The following is a 12085-nucleotide window of genomic DNA, read 5'->3' as shown; positions in this document are numbered from 1 at the left end:
TATTATCACGTAGAATAGGAACCAGAGAGTAACAGTTCACATAGCAAGTTTGGCCTACTGTTCACTTTTGTGGATAAAATTTTAGTATAACACAGATTTATTCCCACTTTTTAACATATTGTCAACAATTCTCATAAACTGTAACAACAGAAGATTGTATGGTGCTCAAAGATTAAAACAGTTACTGTTGGTCTCCTTATAGAAGATCTTTTCCAATCCTTCAACTGGAATATTAATTTCATTCATAATATAGTTCTGAATCAAACATTGCATATGCATGGTGCATTATTCTAGTTAAGAAAACAGAAACATGGTTGACATCTTTTGTTAATAAATTTTTACCCAAAAGGTTATGCTCATATAGTAAACCCTCCAGTGCTTTCTTTTAAATGATAATCTGTTGAATGTATTTGGATTCAGCAAGCAATTTATGATTTTCCTTCCTGACAAGCAAGTAATATGGATATTTGTAATTCAATTGCACATTTAAAATATAAGAGCCTTCCCCTCAGGCCACAATATACTCTGATGTTTTTAGTTTACTCATTCACAACATTTATTGAGTTCTTCCTTTGTGTTATTCATTGTGAACCTGTCCAGAATATGTATGTTTGAAGAACATGATTGTAAAGCTAAATGGGCTCACAGCCTGGTGAGAAGCACAAAAACAAGAAGATTCTGCCTTGTTGTTCAGTTGGAGCTCACATTTCACTATGAGTTTGGTATTTGATAGACCCATTGTAGTTTTCAGAATTTCTAAGACATTAGGAATAAGCATAACTTAAATTACGGCATTATTGCATTTAGCAACAAACAAGTTTTTCTACTTTATGTTCTCCAGAATAAAAATACATAACAAGATAATATGATGGTTTATATGTTGCCATATTATGTATAGAATTTGTTCAGCTTTACCAAAATGAAATAATAAAACAAAAATAATGTTGCCAATGGAAACTAAATTACCAGCACCTTCTGTAGCATTATAATGTTCTTCAGTTACGAGTCAGCATCATATAGAATACTATTTATGGCACTGGAAATGGAAAGAAAAATCGGACATAGGTTAAGCTTTCACATTGGGTAAGGAAACAAGACCTAAAAATAAAGAGCAACAAAACAAAATTATTAATTCAAGTTTTAATATTTCAATATTAATTTTCTGTTTGTATATGGTTTGAGGAGTATTAGTATATCATTTAGCTATTATCAATTAATTACTATTACATTTATTTATTAATTAAAGTTACATTGAACTATTAATATTTATTACACATTAAAAATAATAAATTTAGACAGCACATCACAAAATCACAAGGTTTCAATGTCACATCATAACAAAATTAAATGTTTCTTCAGTGATTATGTAATTTTCTTGTCAATTTTCATATTACCACATATATATGCAAAACCATAATTTTTATTACTTTTGAGAAATAGAATCATAGTCCAATAGTAATTTTCCTAGAGTGTTTAAATAAATGTGAAATTGAGGTATCTCTCCAGGCCAATATTTATAGGTCTGTTTCATTGTCTTTCATAGCTGCATGCCTTCCTTGCAGTATAGATACTATTTCAATCGTATTCCTCTCTGTCTGAATTAGTTCCTACTCCAAAATATGCGCTCATGAAAATAAAGAATCTCCATGTTCAAATTTACATCTCCATGACTCAACTCACTGAATACCTGCGTAAAATTAGGGAATAAATGCCCTGTTTGCTACACATTAAATGGTCAACCATTTGCAGCAAAAGTTCAGAGTAGAGAGCTGTTGCAATAGATAGGCTCATAACAGAAAATTTTTTCAATAAGAAACATAAACAATGAAAAGAATGAGCAGAAGCTTATGGGATGAGAAGAGGAACATATATAAACAGGGCTATTGTTTACTTTTGGAAACCAGTTACCAAATCAACATGAGTTTCAGTCAATAATAAGCCTTTAAGCCACTCCTGATCACAACAGTTGTAGGGGAAACAAACTGATGTTTAAGAAGCCTGGCCAAAATTACAGATGTATGAATAAAATATATGGTAAATATATGGTAAAGATAAAAATAACCGTGGAAATAAATGACACAGTGCAAAATAATGAAGAAAATCTAAGTCATCCAGTATAACACTGACAACAGACTCCAAAACCAAAAGTTGAGACCAGGTGGGAAAGTTCTAATCATTTTTGTTTTCAAACAATATGGGAAGACACAGAAAAATAGTTATTTTTAATAAATTTGAAATATGAGAGTTGGCACTGTGGTGTAGAAGGTTAAGCCTCTGCCTGCAATGCCAGCATCCCATATGGGAAACAGTTGAAGTCCTGGGTGCTCTGATTCCCATCCAGCTCTTTGCTAACATGCCTGGGAAAGCAACAAAAGATGGCACAAGTCCTTGGGCCCCTGTACCCATGGGGGAGACCTGGAAGAAGCTCCTGTCTCCTGACTTCATCTTGGCCCTGGTCATTGAGGCCATTTGAGGAGTGAACCAAGAGATGGAAGATTTCTCTCCCTCTCTCCTTCTCTCTTTGTATTTCTGTCTGTCTGATAAATAAATAAACCTTTCAAAAATAGGTTTAATGTATGGTCAGAATGGAGTGCTGAACCCATGCATCTAAAGAATCACATTTCCTTCTATGACAATAATTTCAGACAATATCTTAACAGACCACACAAGTTCCAGATCAATGTACTTCTGAAAGGATTTCCACAAATGCTGCCTTGGAATCTGAAAAAAGAGCTACAGCAGTTAGCCAAGAAAAAAAAAAAAAAAAGTTCACTGCTGTCAAAGGTGACCAAGTGTGAAGTAGAAAGTCTTCCTTTTGGCATGATGAAAAAGGTGGAAAGTAATTCTAATGTATTTTCCCTAGAAAAATTTCAGATTCTTTTATGATTTTTGACCTTATATGGACTCAATGAAGATAAATGAACAAAGGAAAGGTTAAGATTTCACAGACATGGGGTCTAGGTATTTATCTTTTGGAAAGTTTTTTTTTTTTCTTTTCTTTTTTTATAGGCAGAGTGGACAGTGAGAGAGAGACAGAAAGAAAGGTCTTCATTTTCCGTTGGTTCACCGCCCCCCCCCCCCCCCCCGCCCCGTGGCTGCTGCTACCAGCGCGCTGCAGCCTGCGCACCGCAGCCAGCTCACCGTGTGCTGATCCAGCGCCAAGAGCCAGGTGCTTCTCCTGGTCTCCCATGTGGGTGCAGGGCCCAAACACTTGGGCCATCCTCCACTGCCTTCCCGGGCCACAGCAGAGAGCTGGACTGGAAGAGGGGCAACTGGGACAGAATCCAGCACCGGGACAGGGACTAGAACCTGGGGTGCCGGTGCCGCAGGTGGAAGATTAGCCTATTGAGCTGCGGCGCCAGCTATCCATTGCATTTTTATTTGTTCTTTTGAATTCTTCATTTCACTTTGATTTCTCTTTAAGATCTCAGTTTCAAAGGAGAAATTTTCTTTCATATCCTGTATGAATTTCAGTAGTTTGGCATTTGTTCTGTTTACTTCTCTGTAATCTTATGATCAATTTTTTGAATTCCATTTCTTGCATTTCTTCCATCTCATTATCTTCACAATCTAGTATTGAAGTATTGTGTTCTTTTGGGGATGTCACATTGTCTTCTGCATTCTTGTTTCTTGAGTTGGTGCATTTGTTGTTTGGCATTTGTAGAGATAACCATTGGTTCCTTGTTCTTTTTTTGTTTTGTTTTGTTTTGCTGGGGTGGCTTTTATCATTGTACTATGACTCTGTAGATAAGTGGAATATCTGCTTTCAGTGAATCTCTAGAGGCTTGTAATGAGTGTGGCCAGAGGGCTTTGTTCAGTTCTCCAGGGTTAAGGTTATGCCTAAGGTGACAGACTCAGGTTTGGCATGGTAAGTCTTCTTCTTTTTTTTTTTTTTTTTTTCAAGTAGAAAGGTAATTTATTCTGCTCAGCTAGCTGAGCTCCTCTCCTCAAAAGAGACCAGTGTGTGAGCACTACCCCCAGTGAGTATAATATTTGTCCGCTCTGCCCCAAGGACCACACAAAGGATCTGTACAGTCCTCAGTGTAAGTTCAGTTTCCCCAGCAATGCCTCTCACTAGGTAACCAGGAAGCCCTGAGCATGTGGGGTCTCCCACTGTGACTGCTCAAAGTTCCAGCCACACCGTGAATCCTCCCACACACCCTCAGTTTTTTTCACAGTCCTGGTACGGAAGCCTCACACAGTCACAAGCTCCAAGCCCTCTTTTAGTTTTCCCCACCAGAGTCAGGAATCTCCACTTGATTGGTTGCTGGGCACAGACATGAGATGGCACAGCTGTTTCACATGACCCAAATTATGCCCACTAAATCAGCTTGTTACTGGACATTTTTGTAAAATGATTGGGGAGAGAGAAATGGGTCTGTTTTTTTTTTTTTTTTTTTTTTTTTTTTTTTTTTTCTCCTCTAGTTTGGCTGGTACACTATCCCCCATGGGGCTCCATGCCAGGTTCCCTCTAGGGACTTCCTGCAGCTTTTTCGCTAGTGGCTTGGGCTTCTGGGGTCTTGTCTCACCTTCCTTTCCAACAGTGGCGCTTAGGCTCTCAATTGTTGAAATCCCAAGCTGCGGGCACCCACGCCCTCCACATAGGTTCACTGTGTCTCTCTCATTTTGGTAGAGTTTCCTCTGCTGTTTTCTCCCTAACTCTTCTCTGAGACTATACTCTCTCCACGTTTTTAAAACTATCTTCTCCTGAGCTACAGCAGTAATCTCCCTTCTTACTCTGCCGTCTTGGAACCCTCTCCCCTTTATTTCACAGTAATATTTTATAACAAGATTTACTGCTTATAATGCACATCTGTATTACAATTTATCTACACTTTATATCAATATAAAATGTTATTTATGGATTTAATAATTTCTGGGCAGTATTTACATAATGTTCAACTGCAACTGTCTAAAGAACATAAAGAATGACAGTATTGAAATATTATTTTCTTATCTAAATTACAGCAGTTAATTTTAATATATCTCTGTGACTGATATAAATATACACACATATATGATATGATTTATTTTAAAAATTTAGGAGGTAAACATTTATATGTACTAAATATTATATTTAAATGATAGTATATGAGAGCAGCTATTTAATGTTGACAATGCATTCCTCACATGACTACTAAGAAACTGCCAATTTGGCAATAAAATCAACAACCTCAATTTTAAACTATTTATTTATTTGGAAACAGAATTACACAGAGAGAAGAAAATGAAAGAGATCTTCCATACTTTAGTACACTCCCCATATGGCCTCTATTACCAGGGCTGAGCCAAGCCAAAACCAGGAACCTGGAACTCCTTCTGAGTCTCCCGTGTGGATGGCAGCGGCTCAAGCATGTGGATCCTCTTCTGTTGCTTTCCCAGGCATATTATCAGGAAATAGGATTGGAACTGGAGCAGCTGGGACTTCAGCCTGCACTCACATGTCATTAACCTGCTGAACACAATGCTGGCCCCCTACCTCAGTTTTCTATCAATCTAAGAAGTAAAAGATAACGGGACAAACTTGGAACAAATCATGTGTGCACGGATTTAACTATTTTGCAGCAAAATAACCTAATCTTTTAATTTTGTTTTTGAAATACTCTCATGTATATTGACTCCATGGAAAGAAAACTTCCTCACTGTCTCATACAAAGGTAGTCTGAATAGAGTGTGTGTGTGTGTGTGGGGGGGGTGTTTCCAAGATGGTGAAATAGTGGCAGGACAGTGTGATTTCTGTGGGGCAAAATTAATATTTAAAAAAAGAGAGAGAGAGTACTCTCAGGATAAATCTGTGGGAGTGCTGCAGTGGGAGACCCTGCCAGAGCAGTGGAGGTGATCTGTACCGGTGCTGAGAGAGCAAAAGCACAACAGAGGACTCACTGACCTGTCCGTCCCATCAAGCCAGGTGAGAAGGGACTCCATGGGCCCACTGCACTTCTGATGCAATGGGATGGAGAGGTTGGTGAACTGCTCTAGGAGTTCCACGTAGATGCAGATCCCCCCATAGCAGCAAATGACCAATCGTCCAGAGGCAGTGTGGGGAGCAACCTGTCTCTCTCTCCCTACCCCCACTCCCTGTTATAGAGGAGGCCTGTGGCCAGTAGGGGGAAAGCTGATGCCATTCTTGGACACAGGCAGGTAGCAGCTGCCCCAGCCCCTGTGTGTGCACCCTGCAACAACTGGGGTCGCCCTCTGCCCAGCAATTCAGAGGAAGCCCAGAAAGAAAGCCCCCACTACACCAGTTGCCAGGCAATGAGAGGGGAGGGGGAACCAATACTACAGAGGGTATGTGCCATCTGCAGGACTGTCCTACCCACCCATCACAATTGAGAAGTGAGTGGAGCTGTAGCAGGTAGGTACTTTGCATGCCTGCAATCCACAGATCTAACCATAGAGAAAAATCCACCTTCCACACTGACACCATGTATGGTTGGGAAGACTATACACAGACAGTGCCTCTGGGAACACCTTAGTTTCCTTATAGCCAGGACTAGCTAGCAGGGTGGAGAGGCTCCACTCACAGCAATGACCTGGAGAACCCTGGAGGCTGAGTCTGAGAAAACAATGACTCTATAAGAGGAGGCAGAGTATGGGTAGGTTCTGGGCAACCACAGAGCACTTTTCCACACTCTCTGAGCTCCTCAGTTGCCTATAGCAGCTCATAGCAGAAGGAACCATACTCAAAGGAAAGATACCACAGATCGAATGTGCAGTTCATAAAGCAGCATGGATGAGTGCTGATCACACTGGGGAATGGCACTTGGGTATTCCTTGGCTGTGAAGAAACGAGCTGGTTGCACCAACCAGAGGTGACAACTCCTCTCAATCCAGTTATCCAGAGGAGAGCTGCCATGACAAATGGGGGCTTGCACTGCAAACTCGCCCCACTCAGGAATACTGAACAAAACACTCTAGCCACATCCAGCACACACCTTAGTAGTCACTGAAAGTATAGACATCCCACTAAGCCACAGAGACACAGATCAAAGATAAAAGCCGTCAGACCAAAAAAAAAAAAATAACAAATGCTGAAAAATAAAGGCAAAATTCAAAAAACAAGAACAAGGAAGACACTATGAGCCTTCTGAAGAAACACTTCATTTCAACATCAAAATGTGAAGATTAAGAGATTGAGGAAATGCTAGAAATGGAATTCAAAAATCTAATCACTGGATTACTCAAAAACAATCAGAAGCAAAATCATAAACTAAAGAAAATTATATATGATATGAATGAAAATTTTCCTAAGAAATTGAGGTCCTAAAGAGAAATCAAAATGAAATACTAGAAACGAAGAATTCAATAGATTAAATAAAAATAGTACTACCAAACCACCCAGCCATCCCACTCCCTGGAATTTACCCAAGGGAATTGAAATCAGCAAATAAAAAGAATTATCTGAATATTATCCATGTATATTGCAGCTCAATTCATAATAGCTAAGACATAGAATAAACCTAAATGCCCATCAACAGAAGACTGGATAAAGAGATTATAAGATGTACTCTATGGAATACTACACAGTGGTAAAAAAAAAAATCCGGTCACTTGCAACAAAATGGATGAATCTGGAAAACATCATACTTAGTGAAATAAGCCAGTCCCAAAGATATAAACACCATATGTTCTCCCTGATCTGTGACAACTAACAGAGCACCTGGAAACCTGTTGTAGTGAAAATGACACTATGAGAAGCAATGACTTGAACAGCCCTGGTCGTAACTGTCAAGGAAGAGTTTATTAACTTATTTTATTATTTTCTTTTTCTACTATATTAAATAGAACTCTTTATTATGTCCAACTCTTTACTTAACATAGAATTATTTATAGGTATATAAATCCAACAGAAAATAGATTCCTGTAAAAAATATGAGTGGGAAAAAGGAGGAAGGAGCTGTACAGTTCAGCGCACATTCCAATGGACCTACCACTAAGGGTAAAGCTAAAAACTTGCCAGGGGACTGCAAGCCATTAAGCTGAGGAATACTAATGCCATCTAATGTATTAAAGTGATCATATTAAGTATTTAATTGATCATATATGTAGGATTAAGTGTCAAAGGGATCATATAAATAAGATCAAGTGTCTGCTAATAACAATTGATAGAATTAAAAAGGAGAGAATATTCCAACATAGGAAGCAGTACACACAGCAAACTCATAGGATGACAAACACCCTTAATAGCACTCTGACCTCAGAATTAGCCCTTAAGGCTTTCGCATATGGCTGAAAAGCTCATGACAACATTTCAAGCATGGAAAGCCAAGACACTGTGACCAAAAAATGATCTACATGAAGGATCTTTGTGAGACCACAATGGAAAGAAGAGGCCGTGAAATAATGATGTACTTTTCTCAGAAGAGAGGAAAGAACTTCCACTTTGCTTATGGCTCTGACTCAAAAGGCTTCCATAGCCTTGGCAGCTGATGTCAAGAGCCTCAGGTGACCACTGCTGTCATAAATAAGAGTGTCTATTGTTAAATCAACAACAGAAGTCACTGTGTACTTATTCCTCATGTAGAACCTATGTCCTTAATGAGTTGTAGTACGAGAATTAACTGTAAAACTTTCTTTCTTTTTTTTTTTTTTTTTTTTTTTTTGACAGGCAGAGTGGACAGTGAGAGAGACAGAGAGAAAGGTCTTCCTTCCATTGGTTCACCCTCCAATGGCCGCCGCGGGCGGCACGCTGTGGCCGGCGCACCACGCCTATCCAAAGGCAGGAGCCAGGTGCTTCCTCCTGGTCTTCCATGGGGTGCAGGGCCCAAGCACTTGGGCCATCCTCCACTGCACTCCCTGGCCATAGCAGAGAGCTGGCCTGGAAGAGAGGCAACTGGGACAGAATCCGGCGCCCCACCCGGGACTAGAACCCAGTGTGCCGATGCCGCAGGTGGAGGATTAGCCTAGTGAGCTGTGGTGCCGGCCTGTAAAACTTATTTTCAAACTACTTTATACTTCGTGTTCCTGTGTGGGTGCAATTTGTGGAAATCTTTACATAGTATAGAGTTGGCCTTCTGTATATAAAGTTAATTATAAACAATTGTAATGAAGATTGGGGTGGGAGAGGGAGTAGGATGTGGGGCGGGAGTGGGGGTGGGAGAGTGGGTATGGGGAGAAGAACAACTATATTCCTACAACTGTACCTATGAAATGTGTATTCCTCAAATAAAATCTTTCTTTAAAAAAAAAGAAAAAAGAAATAGGGGCCGGTGCCATGGCTCACTTGGTTAATCTTCCGCCTGCGGCACTGGCATCCCTTATGGGCACTGGTTCTAGTCTTGGTTGCTCCTCTTCTGGTCCAGCTCTCTGCTGTGGCTCGGGAGGGCAGTGGAGGATGGCCCAAGTGCTTGGGCCCCTGCACCCGCTTGGGAGACCAGGAAGAGGCACCTGATTTCTGGCTTCGGATCGGTGCAGTGCCAGCTGTACCAGCCATTTGGGGGGTGAACCAACAGAAGGAAGACCTTTCTCTCTTGTCTCTCTCACTGTCTATAACTCTACCTGTCAAATAAAAAAAATAAAAGGAGGTCATTGAATAAAAATTCAATATTATTAAGTACTCTTAAAATATATATTGCTGTCATACTTTTAGCTAATTAGTAATTCTATACTTAATTTCAGAACATAATGCAGCAAATTAAAATTTTTTTAAAATTATTTGTCTTTTGCTTAAATTATGGGTTTTTAAAAGCAATAAAACCATGGCTATCCTAGAGTTAAAACATACACAAACATAAAACTTGTATTTGACACTTTACTCAAAAGGAATCAGATAGGTATTACAACTAGTTCAAACAAATGTTAAAAACATACAGCCATTCATATATCAGGAATGCTTATAATGAAATTATTTTGCAAGTAGCTGCAACCTTCATTTCTTCTGCAATTGGATAGACAGGTCAATTGACAGAACTTATTTGCTTGTTCATAAGTTTGTTTTTTTTTTTTTCTCACTGCTAGCAATTCTATACCATTTAAAATGTTGTGAAACAGCTCAAATCCAACAAAGGATGTGGAGCTCATGGGATCAAGATCAAACAAATTAAAATATGAGTTGCAAACAATGCTTACCTTTCCATTTAAGCAACTTTATTCCATAAGGTAGAAAGTAAATTTGTGGTTGGATTTAGTTTATTTCATTTCATGTTGTAACTGATTTTCTGGTAAAAGGGAATGTGTGAACCTATTGACGATTTAAAACAAAAAGAAGATAATCACCTCTAAAAGTAATGATATCAAATGTTCTTACAACAAATATGGAGTAAAAAAAAAAAAAAAAAAGCTGAGGATGAGGGACCCACACTGTGGTGAACTAGGTTAAACCTCTGCCTATAGATCCAGCATCGAATATGCACACTAAATACCTGTTCCAGCTGCTTCTCTTCTGATCTAGCTCCCTGCCTATGGCCTGGGAAAGCAGTGGAAGATGGCCCAAGTGTTCGGGCCCTTGCATCCATGTGGGAAACCCACAAGAAGCTCCTGGCTCCTAGTTTCAGATCCAACCATCCCCAGCTGTTGTGGTCATTTGGGGAGTGAATCAGAGAGGAAAGATATTTCTGTCACTCCCTCTCTCTCTCTCTCTGTAGCCCTGATTCTCTAATAAATAAACAAAATCTTTAAAAAAAAAACTGAGGAGAAGTAGGAGGACCAATACAAGGGAGAGGAGTAGGAGAAGGAAGAGGAGGGAGAGGGATTGAGAAAGAAAACTGGATTGCCAAAAAATAGGTATTCACAAAGTAGATTTTCTACTCAACAGTGTTCAAACACTTCATAAAGATGTGAACAAAATCTGATTTATCTACATTGGTAATATTAGGTTACAGCTTAGCAATTCTATTCTTTACTCAGATAATGATAAGAAAGACCTCTGGGAAAAATACTTCCTATACAAAAAGTATCTGATACCTCAGTCATTGCTCATTCTCTTAAAAGTGTACAGAAACTTTGAATCTCCAGACTGGAAGGATGGTGAAAATCCACTCAATCTCAGTAGCTCAGCTTCAGGAAGATCACATTTGGAATGGACAGGCCAAAGAGCAACTGCGGAGCTGACTTCAGACTCATACCTCTTAATTAGACTCTCACCTCTTAACTCTTGCAGCAGCAGGTTAGCACAGAGTATCCGCCTTCACTCTTGTTCAGATGAGTGAACATATAAGGAGCCCACAGCTACATTAGTGGTAGAAGGAGAGCAAATGCAGAGGGTATACCTTTCTGAAGGTCTTCATTTAGCTATGCCCCAGCATCACATATATGCTTACAGACAATACTGGCAACAACAAAAGAATTACTGACAAAACCTTACCAGCTTCTGGGCTCACTAATCTAACAAAATTCTATTAGCTTCTGGGCAAAGGAGTGTAACTAACATCATTTCCTAACACCATATAGTCCATCCTCTCATATGGTGTAGGAATATAATTAATAGGCACCCTTCTTGCATCACAAGACGTTAGTGAAAGGATTTCAATACACTACAAGACAGTAGTGTATTTTCAATACACTACAATACACTACAAGATATCTTCTTGCTAAGTTCTTATTGCTATAGATTCTCTACCTAATACAAGGTGGAAAATTATTTTATAGATTCCTACTGGAAATTCCACTTGTAAATCAAGCACACTTCTTTGATGATGGAAAAGAGTGTCTAGGACAACTTCCAGCTACCTACACTTGGCCTCTTCTTATTCTTTGTTTCCAAGTTCTCCAATAAAAATGGTTTGCTTTCTATTTTTCTGAGAGAAATATTGCTTTCCCCAAGAAATTTTCTGGCCATCTTTTCAGAGTTTACAATAACAATATTTCTATTGATCAATAAAATGACATACCTTCTTAATTCAGACTATATTTTTCAGACATGGGAATGTATAAAACTATCTCAAAGTTCTTTCTGTTTTGTTTCTGCTGAATTTCCCCCACCCCACCCCTTATATACCTTTAAGGAGTAAACTACAATTTCCCTGAGGAAGAATGTACTGTTATATTTAATAAAATGTTATAATTACAAAAATCCCTTGAATAATATTTAGTGGACTCCCACATCCATGTGCTCTATTACATCTTAGGTTGTAAAAAATCAGAGGGC

General features: G+C 39.1%; 1 long non-coding RNA gene across 1 annotated transcript in view; it reads right to left on the bottom strand.

Annotated features, from left to right (window-relative positions):
* Positions 1-9722: 9722 nt before the first annotated feature.
* The window catches only part of LOC127492387 (uncharacterized), a 47152-nt gene continuing 44789 nt past the window's right edge, over positions 9723-12085 (bottom strand). The window contains exon 3 of the long non-coding RNA XR_007921803.2: positions 9723-10180. This is a non-coding gene — a long non-coding RNA (uncharacterized lncRNA). The remainder of the gene's footprint in view (positions 10181-12085) is intronic.

Source organism: Oryctolagus cuniculus, chromosome 1 (assembly GCF_964237555.1).
Source record: "Oryctolagus cuniculus chromosome 1, mOryCun1.1, whole genome shotgun sequence".
Classification (NCBI taxonomy): domain Eukaryota; kingdom Metazoa; phylum Chordata; class Mammalia; order Lagomorpha; family Leporidae; genus Oryctolagus; species Oryctolagus cuniculus.
This window is presented reverse-complemented; position numbering and strand designations above follow the sequence as displayed.